Source organism: Schistocerca americana, chromosome 2, assembly GCF_021461395.2.
Source record: "Schistocerca americana isolate TAMUIC-IGC-003095 chromosome 2, iqSchAmer2.1, whole genome shotgun sequence".
Lineage (NCBI taxonomy): Eukaryota > Metazoa > Arthropoda > Insecta > Orthoptera > Acrididae > Schistocerca > Schistocerca americana.
In genome coordinates, this window is record NC_060120.1 from 760,811,775 (window position 1) to 760,827,864 (window position 16,090).

The following is a 16,090-nucleotide window of genomic DNA, read 5'->3' on the forward strand; positions in this document are numbered from 1 at the left end:
CCTGTAGAATCCAATGTGAAATCTGCTATCAGTGAAGCTACACCTCTCCAAGACAAATGTGAAATTTTATTAATGCAAGTGATCACTCCAAATGTTAATAATTCACAGAAAGGCACAGCAGTTATGGAACAACAAACACCAGAAATAAGTGAAACAGCAGCAGCACCATCATTATCAGCAGTAACAGAACCAACAACGACTGGAGCAGCAACACAGAAATGCTTAAGGAGGAGCCAAAGGAAAAATACATCTGTGTCATTCAGTGATAATTTTTTATGGTTTCAAGCCAAGAAGAAAATAAAAATGTGAAAAACCAGCCTGCTAACTCACAGATAAGTCATAACAACATCCTATTTTTAAACATTCAGGGTCTTGAAAATAAAGTTGAAATTCTGGATGAGTCATTGCCACAGAATAAGTATCCTTTCTTATGTCTATCAGAACATTGGCTTAAACCAGAACAAATACAATACTATGTACCAGAAGGTTATAAACATGGAAACAGTTTTTGCAGATCTCAGTACTGTAATCGTGGTACTGTTATCTATGTTTCAAATGAAATAGAGTGTAGAGAACTAGATCTTAGTTGGGCATGTGTAGAGAAAGACTTTGAAATTACCGGGATCATATGTGATGTAATGAAACTTATCATAGTATGTATCTACCATTCCCCTGACTCAGATGATAAAACTTTTTTAGATAATTTAGACAGTGTACTCTGCTACATAACGAAATGGAAACAGTATGTAACTGTAATTGGGGGAGACTTTAATTCAAGCTTTGATGTAACGTGTAACAAACCGAGTGTAAATAAGTTACTGAATATGCTAAGGCAACACAACTTCCATCATGTAAATTCAGAACCAACAAGACTACAAGCGTGCTTGGATAATGCTTTTGTCAACTGTGCTCGTGATATGTACTCCACCAAGGTAAAGGAGTTTGTTTTCTCAGACCACTCCATGTTAACAGTAAAGTTAAGACATTTTATAAAAGGGGATGAGAGCAAGGCTGGACAAAAGTTAACAAAATCTAATACCTTAATATTAACAAAACACAATCTCATAAAACTAACACACCAGTTGAGCATAACAAACTGGGACAAATTATTTCAAAACTGTGATTCCAGTGCCCAAACAGTTTATGAAACATTCCACAATTACTTAACAGGTATTTTAAAAGCCCATCTTGTTCAAAAGAAATACCATAAAACAAGAAAAGGTAAATTTTGGTACACCAAAGAACTGGAGAATCTAAAAAATAAGCTACTGCTGTTGAAGCGCCTTGCCAAAGTAAACAATTCTAATGAAATTAAGGATCTCGAAAAAATCACTAAGAAACTGTATAAGAAAGAGTTGCAATTAGCAAAACTAAGATACAACACAAATTACATACAAAATAGTAAAAACCAATGCAAAACAGCCTGGTCAGTAATTAATACTGTTAAAGGTGAAGTCAGAAACTTCGACAAGACAGTCCCAATACAAGCAGATACATTCAATAAATATTTTGTAAGCTGTGCTGATGAGTAAACCCAATGTAACATGTATAGATTATCTGAAGAGAGCAAACCTAAATCATAATAGGGCCGGATCATCATTGAAACACTTCAAAGAGGTATGCCAACATGAAGTTCTTAAAATAGTCAAAGAAATGAAAAATTCATACAGTACAGATATTTTTAATATTTCAAACAATCTATTGAAAGAAATCATACATTACATTGCAGCACCATTAACATATTCTATAAACCTGTGTCTCATAGAAGGGTTTTTTCCTGATCCTCTCAAACTATCCAAGGTAACTCCAGTCTTTAAGAAGAGTGTCAAATCAGATCCTGCAAACTACAGACCAATTTCACTAATTCCAGTACTAGGAAAAGTCTTTGAAGGCATAATATATAAGCAGATGTATGAGTACCTAGAACTAAATGGTATGTTAAGTGCATCACAGTTTGGTTACAGAAAAGGAAGGTCAGCTATACATGCCATAGAGCTCTTAGTCAGAAACATTCTAAGAGCATTTGAGGACCATGCGCACGCACAGGTAACCTAATGTGATCTGAGCAAAGCTTTTGACTGTGTTGACCACTCACTTTTGCTCTCTAAACTTGAGTACTATGGAATATGTGATAAAAGTTTAAAACTCATCAAATCATACCTCAATAAAAGGAACCAGGTGGTGAGTTCAGGAAGTCATCTGTCAAACATACTCGAGGTTCAACATGGAGTGCCACAGGGATCTAAATTGAGACCCCTTCTTTTCCTTGTACACGTAAATGACTTACCAGGAAATATAGATGTAAAGACATATATGTATGCAGATGACACAACTTTTTTATCTGTAAACCATGTACTTGATAACCTTGTAAGTGATATGAAATTGGCAAATGAAAATGCAACATCATGGTTTAATACCAATGGTCTGCTATTAAATGAGGAAAAGATCCAGAATATGTGGTTCAGTCTATCAAAGACTAAAAAAATAGAGAAACAAAAGGCAAAGTTTTTAGGTATTGTACTTGACAACAGTCTAACATGGAACTCTCATGTTGATCACATAGTGGTTAGGTTGTCAAGAGTTATATATTTGTTGAAGAGATTGATGTGTTGTGTGACATTTGAGTACGTAAGGACAGCATACTTTGCCTTTTTTCAATCTGTTTTAGGGTATGGGTTAATACTCTGGGGAAACAGCAGAAAAATAAATGAAATTATGGTGATCCAGAAGAAAGCAATCAGAGTAATGGCTAAGGTAGATAATAGAACACATTGTAAACCATTGTTCACTAAATATAGAATTTTAACAGTAATTAATTTATATATTCTTGACAGTGTTAACTACATACAACAAATGAAAGACATGGCTACTATACAAGAACGTGTACTTCTCTGCTGTTGCCACAAAATAGATTAGCTAAAACTAACAATAGTCATAAGTATATGGCAATTAAAATATATAACAAATTGTCTAAAAATGGGTCAATCAAGCCCGACAAATTATTTAAAGACAATGTTCATAACTTCTTGTTAACTAATCCATTCTATTCATTAGAAGAATTTTTAGAAATGCGCAATATCAACTTAAATATGTAAAAAAAATTTTGTAAAATTAATAAGTTAAGTGATCTGACGAAGTCTATTGCATGTAACAATGCTGAATGACTAATAAAGAATCTGAATTCCAAATAAGCCACCTCAACTAACGATGAAGGGGAAACTGCCACAAAGGTTCGACAAACCGTCTAAAGCTGTAAAACATGCCTATGGCACAGAAGCAACTAGTTTAACTCTCCATACATCAGTGCCAGATTCATCTGAATCGTCAACATCGATCTGCTTTGACGATGAAGTGGTAAAATTAGTGCAGTTATTTGTGTCAAAAAAGCGTGTGGGGTATCAGAATGTGCAGATCGCTAGACTTCGTGCAATATTGTTACAGGACAAGGAAAGTGCCTATCATTTTAAGCACAGACAGCAACAGTTGCTGTATCAGAAGGATCAAGTGAAGTAGGACAAACAAATTTTGAAGACTATAGGATCTCGAAAGTTAAATAAAGAGGCCATTGACTTATTGGTAAGCCAGATTAGCATGCCATCTGCAAAGTGGGAAGACAAAAATAAACTGTTTGTTCTAATTTATTGTATTACAGCACTCAGGCATACAGGTTTTGTCAGAACGTTTTGTGTTTCCTACAGTGTGTACATTAGAGGTATGTGGAGGGCATAAAAATAAAATGTGGGATAAGTGACAATATGTTCCACCTTTTAAAGCAGAAGCTTCAGCATTTCTCCGATACTGATAACTAGTGCAAATGTCATTGGATGAAAGGTCTCTAATTGCAAATTTAACATATGGCAACACTTCTGACAGTGTTATTGGCCTTGAGGACTTGGGTTTACACTCAAAGTACATTTCTCCTACTATTTGGCAGTTGCTTGTCTCACTTGGAATAATATAAAGATGAAGGCCGTACTTGTGGAAACAGGCGACAATGACTAAAAACACAGTAGGCCTAAGGAACGACAAATGGGATGTCGATCCCTTTTGTATGTGGAGGTACATGCCTGTGCTTCTTATGTGTGAATCTATGTGTTTATATTTCGTTGATATCAACATGCTAAGCTGCAGTTCTATCCAACTTCTCAAGTGTTTCTTCACGAATGTGTCTCAACTTGTCACTGGATTCATGATTTTTATCCCTACTTGCGCGTATTTTAGAATCATTTTTGGAAACATCTATGTCTTCTGATATCACACAAACTCTTGAAGGCAAAAAATAATTTAAATATTTCGTAAATCACGTACGGATGCAAATCAAACATTATGCTTACGACGCATCTGAGGTTCTCCTTTCTCGCCGCTTGGAGCACTAGTGTCTTTCCAGCTGTCAAACGATAACAACTTTTGCAGCAGTGAGTGTCGCGACTGTTATGTTAGACTGCGGGGCTACCAAGAAACATTCCCACGTGAAAATAAACGAGCTTGGTGAAATATGGCAAGGATGTAGAGAGATCAAAATAATGCAACATTTTTTTCATTTTTGACCAATTTTACTTTTAAGGGGTAAAACACACACCCAGCGATAACCTGGTGTATTACGTTTAGTGGGAGTATTTTCAGAACTATGAAAAATAAAAAAATGTTATTAATATAAAAATTGAAATCTAATTAACATTCTTGAAAACTGTATAATCAATCATAATGCGAAATTCTGCAACTACTCCATCAACATAAATCAATTTTGAAAAAAGAAAACTTTTGTTACAACAAAAATTGAGGTATCGTTCATGTCACATCCACCCACGTGTAGTAAAGTTGGTTGGTGAAATGATGTTTCTGGGAAATAAGCTAAACACAATATGTTGCCAGAGTATTTTGAACTTAACCAATTAAAATATCTAAATTTTCATTACTACCCCAATTATTCGTTTGACTTATTTTTGTTTAATTTTTTAAAATGTTATTTGGCGTTTAATTTTTGTTTGTTTACGTTTACCTTTTCACATATGTATGTTTCGTTAACTGAAAATCATAGCCGGCCGGCGTGGCCGAGCGGTTCTAGGCGCTAGAGTCTGGAACCGCACGACCGCTACGGTCGCAGGTTCGAATCCTGCCTCGGGCATGGATGTGTGTGATGTCCTTAGGTTAGTTAGGTTTAAGTAGTTCTAAGTTCTAGGGGACTGATGACGTCAGATGTTGAGTACCATAGTGCTCAGAGCCATTTGAATTTGAAAATCATAAATAACTCATTATTATGGTGCAAAATTATTACAATAATGGTAATCTGTAAGGGAATGCTTATAACATTACCATTTTAGACCATGTATATAAAATGAACGAAATACCTCACATAATGCACCCAATGGACAATAAATACAATATAAAACAAAATTTAACAGGATTCTCATACTGTGATAGGTGATCCTTTAAACATTCTGATTCGTACAAAGCATATTTAAGTATATTCAAAAACCTAGAAAAGAAAGCTGATAATGTACTAGTATCTGCACCTTGATTATACTATTTATCAGTGGAAGACAGGCATCAGAATCATTTAGCAGAACTAGATCTGGAAATCTCACAAAGTTCTTTCAGCATCGAAAGCTATATATACGAAACAGCTGCACCTGTCCCATCAAGTCTTTTGGGACCACCAGATCAACCAGTTCCTGATCCTCAGGTACAATGCTCAAAACGGTTCTTTCACAAGGACCACCTGAAGAATCTAATCATAATCCATTTCTTTCTCCTGCACTGGGAAAGAAAATTTCTGTCATATAGCTTTAGATGTGGTCATACAGTAGTTTACCAGATTTCGATGCTGTCACAAGAACATTTGGAGCTCCAAAAGAGATTCTCGAACTCTTGGTCCAACTCTCCATTAGTTTCTTTTAAAACTATGAAAATGGAGCGTGGTTGGTGTGGAAAAAAAGTCTTGAGTATCATACCTGAGGGCAAGGAACTTCTTCATCTGGTGATCCCAAAAGGCTCCACTGAATAGGTAAAGTCACTGGAGAAACTGGTTTTCGATGTTCAAAGGACTTAGTGAGAAGATTTTCAAACCTAGTACTGCTGAGTCATTACGATGTGTGTCCACTTGAGAATCAATATAATCGTGCTGCAGGCACCAGTACATAATGAATTCTCTTTGCCAAGGGTTTCCACGTAGTGAAATATTTCGATGTTGGTAAAAGTGTGTGAGTAGATTTTCAAATCCACTTCTGTTGAATCACTATGATGGCAATCTCCACTTGAGAAGCAATATAATCACACTGCAGTCACTAGTGCATAAAGACAGCCACACACGTAACTGTACTGCTTGAGTAAGCATGCACGAAGTCCTGGCGCCTACATACAGTTCATGTGTGGTTGTACAAACATTGGTTTGTTTACCAGAAAATGTCGAGTTCAGACAATGATGAGTTGACTTTGGTAACCTTTTCGCTTGTTTTGCGAAGAAAAAACAAAAGATGAAATATGATACGTGGAGTAAGGAGTGGTTCAAGAAATGGAAACATTATTTCCATGTTAACTATTTGGGGTAGACACGCTATGGAAACTATCTCACACTACTGTTGATTTTCTTCCATTTTTTTCTATGAAATATTGTGTTTTTTAACCTGACCTACAATGCAGGACAACTGTTGTAAAGAATGTAATTAAAAAGAAACAAATTTAAAAACCGAGCGAGGTGGCGCACTGGTTTGCACACTGGACTCGCTTTCGGGAGGACGATGGTTGAATCCCGCGTCCGGCAATCCTGATTTAGGTTTTCCGTGATTTCCCTAAATCGCTCCAGGCAAATTCTGGGAAGGTTCCTTTGAAAGGGCACGGCTGACTTCCTTCCATAATCTGATGAGTCCGATGACCTCACCGTCTGGTCTCTTCCCCGCAAAACAACCCCCAACCTCCAAATTAAAATTAAAACCAGCCAGATCACTGACAAATGCTTGCATAAGCCTTCCTTTTCTTGATACACACCATCAAGCCTACATATGCTTGAACGCTTGCACAAGTATGCATAATCGAAATTCGATCAAGTATCAAGCTCCTTGTACAGTCCTGACACTTGCATGCATTTATCCTAAACACTCTCAAGCACACTTGAGCAAGGTCGCTTGTGCAAGTGTGCTTGTCAAGCAAACAGTTATGTGTGGGGCAATCTTAACCAGTTCCCTTTGCCCTTGTTTCCAATGTACTGAAATATGCCTTGTAGAAATCATTAAATTTACAGCATCACCCATTAAAATTTGAATTATTGATCAATTTTGTTTTAAAATGTGTTGCCTGTTGCTTGCATTATGTGAAAAATTTTGTTAACTCAACGTGCAGGGTGTGAAAAGAACATCTTGTTTTAATCGTTAAGTTAAAAATTATCGTTATCATAATGATTTTATATCATCTTCATACCATGAGAAGACATAATAAAGTCGAATATCAGTTCTGTCAAAAGCTGCTAACATACTGTTCTCCATCATATGCCAGAAAGTGCAAAAAATGGATGTGCACAAAAATAAAGTAGAATACGAGCAGTATACTTAAAATGCTGGACCTCTTAGCGATTTTGATCAGGGAGATAAACTCACACAGAAGTGTTCTTCTTTGACATGCCAGTGTAGAAGAGTGAACATAATAAGCTGAGTGAAAAATCCGTGCAGTATGCCCTTTGTTATATATATAAAAGTCGATTTAGAAGTTTTCCTTCATGCGAGACCACATGTACTAGATGTTGTGCCGATTTATAGTTCTAGATTCGCGTATTTCACTGTTGATGTTGCTTCTGTGTAATTTTTAAGTAAATGAATCAATACCTATTTGTATTGCGATATGCTGTGAAATTTTGAACATTTGTGAGTGCAGCGACAAACTCCTACTGTTATTGTCAATTCTAGGATTAAACTAAACTGTGCTCTTTTAAACTTTTTGAAAACAGTTGGTCTATCCTCGTTCAAAATATTCTTTTTCTAAGTTCATTACACAATTACATGAGAAATATGTTAGTTTGAAAGTTTTTGGACGCTTACAAAACTAAATGTTCGTAAGTACCAGTACCTATGTTTTGAATATGTAATTTATTTCATAGCAAATCAGTGTTTACTGTTCACAGTTCAGCCAAGGATATATCACCCCTGAATTTCATTGTATATCAATCCAGATAAACGTTCGTTTCTGAGAATGTTCTAAAGCTACCTTTGTCCTTTGCATAATTTACGAATAATTTCTATCAAATTGATGTTTGTAATTCAGTTACTGTAGCAGATCTGACTAGCGTATTGTGTTAAATCTAGTTTACCCTGAAAGAGGAATAGAGCTATATATTATCTGAATTGATCGTAAATTAACCCTGTTTTAGAATTTGCTAACAACTATAATTAACATCGAAACGTTTTAAGAAACTAATAATTTTTACCACAGGTTTTTGTGTTGCCTTAGTAGAAATGTCGTTTTGTGTATTTGCTTCAATTCTTATAGGGAATTAGCAACGTTTTACTTCAACAGACTAAAAGATAATCAGTGGGCTCAATTTAAAGTTATTTGTTCACTGTAATACGTTGCACCAGCCAAAATGCGGCCCCACTGTGAGTGCTGTTCTCAAACACCAGATGAGTTGGTTGAATTTCGAAAGCAGCTTGAAATCACCCTGACAACTGTCAAACGATTGCAGCTGCTGTGAATCTGTGTGTTGGAAGAGATCCTGAGAGTCGTGTTCCTGTGATGCCTGTAGCAGAGGTACCTCTAGTACTATCCCCTCCTGTGGATCCTGTCTCTTCTGCAGACACGTGAGGATCTATCACTACATGTGTTTACAAATGTACTCTTCTTTGGAATATGTGAGTAAAAATTCATTTAATAATATTAACTGATCATAATAGGCACATTTGTATCCTCTTGTGCAACTCTTTAAGAAGTCTATTCTAGTGCTTCCAGGAAAATAGTTTTTCTTTCTTTCACACTGATAATTTCGTTTATTAGAATATTGTATTAAGTGTAGTGGTGGATGGCATAACTGTTTGTATTGTCGTTATATTCTAGGTATAGATACAGACCATCCTGACAGCAAACTACTTACATACATAGCAATAAGTAGTATTTATAAGTAAATATAGATTTCACTGATTGAATTTTGCTATGGAAGCGAATAAAATTACAAAAAAAGCTGAAATAATGCAGTCTGGAGAAATGAATTACCAGCAACTGTTAACGAGTCGTCAATGAAAACTGCTGTGACACAAGACAACACCGAAAGTAGGACAGAGGATAACAGTATTTTAAACTCAATACAAACAACAAGCAATCGTTTGTCGAAAATAGATGATACAGTGATAAGTCAGGACAAGGTGCCATCTCGATCGATGCCCACAAGTGCGTTCTTGCGGGATACTTTTTATAGTAATGATTTACATGAATCACATATATTTTGCAGTCCACAAGCAGCAGAACAGGAAATACACACTGAAAAGGAACAACAACAAAGAGTAGGAAATCCTATCTTACTGACATCTGGGGGTGACAGTTTTATCCTAGGATATCTTGAGCAGAAGTCTAAGCAATTTGAATAAATATCCTCTAAGCAGTTGAAACAAATGAGAAATAGATTTTACCAGAAATTCTCAATCTTAAAAAACATAATTTTCCAGTTAAAAAAGATTTTTCGAGTTTTGAGGAAAAGTTAGAACACAAGCTTAATGAAAAATTTTCCAAACTAGTAAGTGAAGAGGAGAAAAACACTCACCAGTTTGATAAGTGTACCTTAAAACAAAATAGTTTACAGACAGTACATGATAGCTTAGCAAGGGCGGTATCTGAGGTGCAAGCTAGAATGTTAGATTTATACAACACATACAGTGATTTACAGGATCAAGTACAAAAATATTGGAGGATAAGAGATTTCTCACATTAGAACAGAAACGCATCAGTAATGCCATACAAAAATTACGAGTACACAATCGTGCTGATTTTGAGTTATTTGATAGCGATACTACACTTGCAGAAAAATTGTAGGGGAACATCGCACTCACCTTGCAGAAGTTGAAAGGATAGTAACTGAAAGGGAGGATAAAATTGTTAACAAACTCTATACCGATTTGAAAACGCTATTTAACAAATACATAATGAAATAGGCATAGGAAGCTTGGGTTCAAGTGAATGTCATTAATAACAAAAGAAGAAGTGGTAAAACATTAAACAAACAAAAACAGTTTTTCACCTAGCACTATACATAATGCAAGTGAAGGATAGTGTAGGGCATGTGAGCAATTATCAGTACCTTATTGCAGTAAGGGAATTATACATACATGATACTGGCAATTGTATGACGTGGACATGATAATACATCTTGACTGTCAACGACCTTGACTGATGGAAGCCTATTAAAATATAGACAGTTCCAGCTAAGTTCTACAGAAACAAAGGAGGTATGTGTTGTAGTATTCATTAGATCTTTTCGACATATTCTACCATGTAGCTGGAATGAACAGCAAAAGTTTCGCTATGTAGTAGAATATAGAAAAGGGGATACTTTGCTATGGACTATGAATATAGCTGAGCATTGTGAAACCCATGATGAATTTGAATGGGCTTTTCTAACTACGTTTTGGTCACATGGAATGCAAGAACGACGCAGAAGAGCAGTTTTTGACCCAGAACCTTTTAATAATAGACAAGTTGGACTACGGAAATAATTTGCAGAATATCTAAATAAGACTTGCTATCAGAATAAACCTGTCATATGTAGATGTTCTTAAAGTTTTAAAGGATAGACTACCTGTATGCATTAAGGAGAGATTAGCCACCACACCACTAAATGATTTAGAGTACTTTCTATCCCTAGTTGATGCCACAGACCTCATATATGAGAATGAATGTACACAAACAGGAAATACAAACTCGACACATAGATTTCGTAGTAGTACTACGGCTGGTAAACAATAACACTAACCTGCCCGCATCTCGTGGTCGTGCGGTAGCGTTCTCGCTTCCCACGCCCGGGTTCCCGGGTTCGATTCCCGGCGGGGTCAGGGATTTTCTCTGCCTCGTGATGGCTGGGTGTTGTGTGCTGTCCTTCGGTTAGTTAGGTTTAAGTAGTTCTAAGTTCTAGGGGACTTATGACCACAGCAGTTGAGTCCCATAGTGCTCAGAGCCATTTGAACCATTTTGAATAACACTAACCATAGTGGTAACAGCCAGTAACACTAGACGAAAAAGACCTGATTAGCTGTAATATTAAAGCAAATGGAAAAGCAGAAAAATGGAGAGAGGATTGTTATAATCCTGGATGCTACAACATGCAAGGTAATGGTAATAACCAGAACAGACAAACCTGGTATGGTACACCCTACAACGACAATCCCAACAATAGCAATGGTTATCACAGAAACTCAAAAAGGCACATGAACCCTGTCTTAAGTAATAATGTCAGACAAGGGGAAACAACTTTTCATAGTAATCAAAATAATAATTAGTGTGCTCATGTACATCCAATTCAAATAGCTGAGGTGGTTAATACTAATGAGAGTATTCTGATGGCACTACTGGAAAATGCTAGTCTGCTAGTTCTTGGATTTAGGGTGGTGCAGTCAGCAACTATTTATTTTGTGACATATGATGAGGAACACGATTTGAGACACAAGTTATGTTTTGACAAGACAAAGAACTGATTACAAAAGAATGGATTACAAAAAATATTTTTTGTTCTAGTCTTCTCGATAAGTAAGAGCCTTACTTACTAGAGGTACAAATTATTGGCTGGTATTATTAACTAAACAAATTTTTCTAAATTTAGTCAAGAGAACAACGTTACATATACGGACTATACACAAAAACAATTTGCTGTTGCAATACACAAATTAAGAAATTTACAGTTGAGGGTTGAGTAACACTTAGGCAGTATTTGTTCTACTGATTTTTATTTGTATTAACTAGTTTTCAGCTTATTAGGCCATCTTCATAAAACTAGTTACCTGAGGATGGTCTAATAAGGCGAAAACTAGTTCATACCAATAAAAATCAGTAGAACAAAAAACCGCCTAAGTGTTAAACTTCCTGGCAGATTAAAACTGTGTGCTGGACCGAGACTCGAACTCGGGACCTTTGCCTTTTGCAGGCAAGAGGTAGACCACTTGCCCGCAAAAGGCAAAGGTCTCGAGTTCGAGTTTCAGTCCGGCACACGGTTTTAATCTTCCAGGAAGTTTCATATCAGCGCACACTCCACTGCAGAGTGAAAATCTCATTCTGGAGACATCCCCTAGTCTGTGGCTAAGCCATGTCTCCGCAGTATCCTTTCTTTCAGGAGTGCTAGTTCTGCAAGGTTCGCAGGAGAACTTCTGTAAAGTTTGGAAGGTAGGAGACGAGGTACTGGCAGAAGAAAAGCTGTGAGGATGGAGCATGAGTCGTGCTTGGGTAGCTCAGTTGGTAGAGCACTTGCCCGTGAAAGGCAAAGGTCCCGAGTTCGAGTCTCGGTCGGGCACACAGTTTTAATCTGCCAGGAAGTTTCATATCAGCGCACATTCCGCTGCAGAGTGAAAATCTCATTCTCGCCTAAGTGTTATTCAACCCTCAATATGGAATTGTTCTATGAAGAAGTAACGGAAGAATCCATAAATAAAATTTACAGTTTGTGGCACATTCTTCAGATCTGAAATTCATACATTTACTCTTTCTGACACAGTGTAAGATCTGAGATTCATATATTTTTAGAAAAAGGGTCTTCCATCACACAGGTGTACTAAATCTTGGAACTCATGCATCGAATACACAGGATTGTTTAGGAGCTATAATTTTAATTTCTTTTAGTTCTGCAATGGGCAATTTGGAGATATTAGCGTGGAAGCATCTCAGTAGTTGTATGATTGCATAGTGAGGGCTTTTCTCATTAAGTGTGGTTCTGTGAGAGATATTGTGTGGTCTCTCTCTACCTCTAGGGTTGTGGTCATGTATTTCTTTATTAAGTGTTTTGTTACTGTTAACTGCTATAATGATTATCTTAAGTTATAAACAGTAAGTATTTTGAATTCTTTAAACAAATTTCCACAGGATTCCCTGGAAAATTTCTTTTCCATAACTCTAAGTGCCTTCTTCTGTAGGATAACTACTCTTTCCATATTACCTTTACTACTGGATCCCCATATCTCTATCTGATAGCTCAGATGGAATTCCAATAACACAAAATATATCTGCCTCAGAGTGGTATTGTTACTGAAAAGGTGTCAGTTCTCTTAGGACATATGTGGTAGTAGATAGCTTTTTGCAAATATCAATTACATGATCAGACCAATTTAGCTCTGAATGAAGTGTCAGGTCAAGTTACTTGGTCGAGTATTTTTTTAATGTATTCATCAGCCTTTTTTGTTTGTCATTAGTTTTTTGCGTTATAAGATCAAACTCAATATAGACTGATTTATTTGCATTTAATCTTAGTTTGCTTTCATTAAAATACTGTAGAATTATGACTGCTTCAATACTGGATTCCACTTCACTTTTCGAATAGCTAGGATAGGGGCATATTAATGTGATATCATCTGCATATAAGATAACTGTAGCAGTATGCACTGAATATCATTAACATAAATAATAAAAGAGTGGACCTAATTTTGACCACTATGGAATACAAAAATTAATGTCGGTGGTGTTTGATTTACATGCTCCCTCTGTAGTGCTAATAGATATGAACTGCTTCCCATTTGTCAAATAGGATCTAATCAGATTACGGATCATGTCTCAAATGCCATAGTTCCACAGTTTGTCCAGGAATATGGTCAAACGCTTTTTATAAGTCTAGAAAGATGCCACATTTATTATCTGTTGCTTGAGTGACATCTTGGGTTCAATTGGATGCTGCTGTAATGAGGGATAGATGGCCCCTTGACAAACCCATACTGCCCCTTAGATATCACTTTTTGATTACCAGGAAGTTCCAGATTTTTATGGATGTTTCTTTTTTAAAGATTTTGGATATTATTGGATGAATAGATATGGGCTACAAGTTTTCTGCTAGATTTCTGATTCTTTTTTTAAAACTAGGTACAACTCTAGAAATTTTCAACTCATCTGAAAACACACTATCTTCCATATGGAAGTTGATAACTGCTGATAAAGGTGATGTAATTTTATAAATACATTTCTTAATCACTATTTTAATCATTTCTTCTTCACTTGTTGGTGCCAAAAATATACTTCCTGACACTGGTGTTCTTCTGAATTTGTATTTGTGATTTTTAAACTGATTGTTATGCTGGAGCCAACAAAGCAAAATAATTGTTAAGTAGATCTGCTACCTTATTTTGATCATTTTCTGTTGTACCATTTATCAGCAAGTGATTTTCTTTTGTATATTTCCCAGATTTGCCTATTTCTCTATTTACTAGTGACCATTAAGTTTTGGAAATATTATATGAGCTCTGAATGACACTTTCAAAATGTTTCTGTTTTTCAGAATTTAGGAGGTCTACATAGTATTTCTGATATTTTTTGAACTCTTCTTTTACCTTTTTTTTCTCAAGTCATTTAACACAGCCTACTTATACCATCTTAATTTTTTTTCTTGTTTCAGTGGCTGAACTTGTTATCCAGTTTTGGTTTACAGAATGTCACTGCATTCTCTTTTTTATTAATAGGCAGAATTGGTTGAGAATGTAGTATAGTTCACTTGTGAATTTGCCTTAAATGTAATGTGTTGTTAGAATATTGTTCCAATCTATACTCCTTAGCACATTAAAATCATTCATATTTTGGTCTGTACTTATCCTATCATATCCGCAGCAACTGTGTGTAGGAGCCTTTCTTGTGATCTCACCTAGTTCTACTGCATGATAGTCTGACAAAGCACTTATAAAAACAGAAGATGTAAGATCATAAAGAGGAATGTCAGTGATAATGTTATCTTTTGTAGACTGGCATGTTTCGCTCACCCTGCTTGCGATGTTTCTGGGGCATCTTACATTATACTCAAGTGGAGTATACTTGAATATTAAAGTGTGTAACTTATTTGCTACTACCGTTATGTTGAAATATCCTACAATTACTAACTTGTTCAGGTGTGACATAAAACCATTCTCTATCAAGTCACAAACTCTGTTAAAAAACATCAAAGTTTCCACTTCGAGATGTATATAAACATATAACATAAATATCATCACTTGGTATCTTTATACATGTGGAACATAATTCAATTGTCCCTACTAATGAATAGTTACTGACATTTACAGAATTAAAATCAAATGTGCTTTTTATGTATCTTGACACACCCTTCCTCCAATGGAAAATCTACAAAACTTACTGACTAGTACCATGTTTAGAGGTTAAAAAATTCTAATTTGGCAACAGATAACCCGTTTTCACTAATATCAAGTTCATCAGGCTTAGTTTCATTTGCAAGCACATCTAATTATATTACTGTTGTAATTACCATGTTGTAGATTCCTCTGCTTTTCCAACTTAAATAGGGTCATATCTCTGTTTATCTCCTGGGCTTCCTCTTCTTCCTGGTCACTAAAAATCATTTAGATGGGATGGAAGTACTGACTTCCATCTGCTGTCGGAAGTTCTTTTAGTTGGCAGTGCTGTTTCTGCTAACGTTAGAGTTGGTTCTGCTGCTGTTATGGATGGTTCTGGTGTTGCCAATGGTGGTTCTGTTGCTCTTACTGTTGATTTTGCTGCTGGTATTAGAGCTGTTTCTGCAGTTGACGAAGCTGTTACTGCATTTGTTGTTGTTTCTGTAACTGTTCTGGATTTTTTTCTACTTTTGGTGGAGACAGTGCTGCAAGAGTTGGTCCTGCGATTGTTGATTCTGCTGCTGCAGCAGCAGGTATCAGAGCTGTCTCAGCTGTTGATGGAGCCGCTGCTGCTATTGTTGTTGGAGTTTCTGTAATTGTTTCTGTTGCTTTTACTATTTTTGGTGGAAATACTTCCACAGGTGCTTGCTTTAAAGCTAGTGGGATTATGTTGCTCATCACAGTTTGATCCTCTTCACATAAGACGTCTGGCTGTGTTTATTTTGTTTATTTAATGGAAGGAGTATTTGCTGAGTGTTTATGCTTGAAAGAATGGGCTCTTGGAGCTGCTGGTAATGGCATGTTGTCATTATGTTTGT